This window comes from Aedes aegypti, chromosome 3 (assembly GCF_002204515.2).
Source record: "Aedes aegypti strain LVP_AGWG chromosome 3, AaegL5.0 Primary Assembly, whole genome shotgun sequence".
NCBI lineage: Eukaryota > Metazoa > Arthropoda > Insecta > Diptera > Culicidae > Aedes > Aedes aegypti.
Window position 1 is genome coordinate 65,540,091 of NC_035109.1, and position 3,538 is coordinate 65,543,628.

Genomic DNA, 3,538 nt, shown 5'->3' on the forward strand with positions numbered 1-3,538 from the left:
TGTTCGACGCACACTCAAACGTTTTTCTCGCTCTTCAACACCGATCACTCCCTTCACTTGCGTGTGATCACGCTGATGTTCTAAACACAGTCACACCCTGTTGCTTCTCCCGCTCCCGTAGCTGCGTCGTTATCTTGCGGCTCGAGATTGCACGCTCGTTGAGAGCTTTGACATGGATGTTCGTGTGTGTGTGACTCGGTGACCGTCGTGCGATTCGATAGCGCTAATGGTGTTGGTGTGTGCTTCTTGCTCTCGCACACTCTTCGTAGCCGATGGCCGATGGTATAGTGACGCGATGCGTCAAGCAATACGTGACGCGCTTTTGTAAGATTTTCAAATAGGCGTTGTGTGACGCGAGGTATGACATAGTGACGCGTTTTGAATCGCTTCGGGCACAGCTACATAATCGAATATCCGCCAGAAAAATCAAAGGAATAAATGTCTTAGCAAGCTAGCTCAACATTTTTTTTATCATTAACAACATTTAAACTAAATAAAAATAGAATTCAGACCGGTCATAATTCTCGTACTTACGACTATTTTGACTATTCTCCCATGGTAAGATTTTTGTACGAAAATAAAAAATAGTGCCGAGTATGACCTATCAACTAACAACAGGGGGGTCTGTCCCATAAAACTTTATCAAAGTTTCAGTCACTTGTAGCTGATGCGCCACTTGGTGTCCCATGATTCTTCCATAATGGAACCTGCAGTAGTACCGAATTCCGCTGAAACCTGTCTCCAGAAATTGTACACGATGGTCCTGCTTATATACACATACTTCACGATAAGCTTTTTAGCTAACAAAAACTATAAACTTAAAGTTTTGGCAACGAACGCCAATCTAAACAAAATTAAACAGCATCGGACGCTCGTGAAACCACTTCACGGAATGGTTCGACGCGACTGCACGCGCATCGCGTTCACTTTGCCATGTATACGCGCTGCACCATGCGTTTTGCATTGACGCCTGCCAGAACTGTTCAGACGCAAACGCGTCGCGTTGCGCATCGCTTGACGCGCGGCGTAACTATGCCCTCGGCCGATGGCGATCACGCTTGAGGATTCCGAACAAAACTCCCTGTTTGACAAAACAGGAATTATAATCACATTCCAATTGGAATTTTTGGTTGAAATTACCTCCGTAGAGAGCCTTTCGATTTTCTCGTCTCCGTGATGCGCGGCCTGGTAATTTCCAACCGGTTTGCCGATCTGTCCAAGTTAATTTGGCATTTGTTTCTGCTGGCTGAATTTAAACGCTATAGTTAGAAGTCCTATATGAGGAAATATGCTGCCATTACCTTAGATGAACGTCGTTCGGTTGCAAATCGAAGTGTTGGCTAGCACTACAACGAGTGCGTGTGGACGGGTTCTGTTGGTGAAAGGACATTATCGTCTAGGTTTCTTTGTAATATGACGCCATTTTACCTTTTGGAATACTGGTGAGCGTCGTTTCACCGTTTTCCATGCGGGTTGAGCGTGTCTTTCCGATTGATGGTCGAATCGGAGTCGTCGGACACCTGCTAGCATAAATGGTGATTTTAGCACTACGTCCAATTCTGGACTACGTCGTGACGAATTACCTGATGATTTTTCTTTGAGCCGAGATTTGATTTTTTCACACTCAATCTGTGCACTAGCTTCGCAAGTCATGCACCTCCAGTACGTCCACTTTTTAAGCCAGCAGAAAACGAATGATCAGCAACTTACAAGTTCGTGAGCTTAGTCGTCGTAAATGTTCGATTCTCTTTTTCGAGAGCGTGAGAGTGCGAGAGTTTTCGTACAGTTTTGGCATGTGTAGAGTTGCTCTGATGGCAACAATCTTAATGATTTTCATGATGCTGTGGCAGTGTTGCGTGCTGCAGTGATTTTATTATACAGTCATCTCTCCCTTACTCGATATTGAAGGGACCATCGAGTTAGGGAGGTATCGAGTTACAGAACACAAAACCAATGCAACTGCGATCCAAGGGACCATCGAGTTAGCCATGAAAACCAACTTTTACTATGGTTCTCTAACTCGATATCGAGATACGGAATATCGAGTAAGGGAGAGTTAACTGTATTTCGTTGCAAACAATTTGTAACAATTACTTTGATCACCCTAAGGCGCAAGGAAAAATGGCACAAAAGTCAAAACTGATAAAGCAGTTATCTCATATTAAAACAACAAAGGGCCCATTCACAAATTTCATAACTGATGGAATCTGAGGCGGACAGGGCTGGGAGAAATGACCAGGACACGGGTTCTAACAATAACGAATAATGTTTATTAACAGGAAACGGTCTGTACACTTTGGTGTCTTGATGTGGAATGGGGTTGAAAAGATTGTGCGGGCGCTCACGTCAGTAAACTAACGGCTACTATGTTTACACCCCCTCTCGTATTGGGCAGAGTTCTCAATGGAATAATAACGCCAGAATTAGATTTGAACATAAAATACTTATTTACGCAACGTGTCTTTACTCGACGAGAGGTAACTAGATAATAAAAAAGAGATGAAAAAGAATGATCACAGCAGTCGGTGCGATTGCGCGCCGAAATATTTTCCATTCCGTTTTGCTACCTCCATCTGTCAGCACGCGTGAAGGGGTTCGGCCGATTGGGGGTTCGTTCAGTTTGGCCGATGATCTAGCAATTGTTGTCGGCCTCAATACTCCTCCTCAACGATTGCCAGCTACAAGACCAAGCATTGAAGAAAACTTCTGCAACTTGATCCTGCCTAGCGGTTTGGTAAGTGCGTCAGCTACCATCTCTTCGGTGGGACGGTACACCAGCTTCAGCACCCTTTGGTCGCACAGTTCCTTCACGTAGGCCTCTCGGGTTTCTATGTGCTTCGATCGCCGACTGACTCTCTCCGATTCGACGAACTTAATACAACTTTGGTTGTCTTCCGATATCTCCACAAGTTCCAATTGTGGTTCGCCAAAATCTTCGAGCAGCTTCCGAAGCCACACTGCCTCCTGACTTGCCTCACTTAGGCTGTGAACCGTTTCACCAGTTTGTTTAACTATTAGTTAAAATTTGACATTTCGATAGTTATTTTCCCCTTAAATGGTTAAATTGAACATCGCGGTCGACCCATTTGAGCTTTGACATTCGAGTAGTTATTTCAGAACAAAGTTGACAGTGTAGTAGTGCGAACGCTTGAGAACTCGCTCAGAGTTAGAAAGAGAGTGAGAAGAAATGAAAAAGGGAACTAGGGAGAAACAGAGCCTATGTAAGGAACAGGAGAAATACAGTAAGCAGAAGTTTTGTGACTACCACTGAAACTAGACGTGTTTCATTACTCGTTATACCTGAAAACTCTAAAATACCTCTCGGTCACTAGTCATATCAGTGACGTACGAAGATAGAATTTTTTAGAAAGTTTAATTTTTTTTCGCGTGTGAATTTAGTGCAATTTTAGTGGATTCGGAAAGAATTGCCACGAATTTTATCCAAGGAGCGGCCAAATTTTTATCGACGACTACAACCACCAGCAACAAGTTTCTCAGTGTGCGTACCAGCTCCCCAGAAGATCCCAGCGACCGGGAA

General features: G+C 44.0%; 1 long non-coding RNA gene across 1 annotated transcript; it reads right to left on the bottom strand.

The window, feature by feature from the left end:
* Window positions 1–1,117: 1,117 nt before the first annotated feature.
* LOC110679192 lies at window positions 1,118–1,623 on the bottom strand. Its single transcript, XR_002502295.1, has 3 exons — window positions 1,429–1,623; window positions 1,302–1,372; window positions 1,118–1,246 (listed from the first exon to the last, which is right to left on the bottom strand). It is a non-coding gene; the product is annotated as an uncharacterized LOC110679192 (long non-coding RNA).
* Between the last annotated feature and the right edge of the window lie 1,915 nt (window positions 1,624–3,538).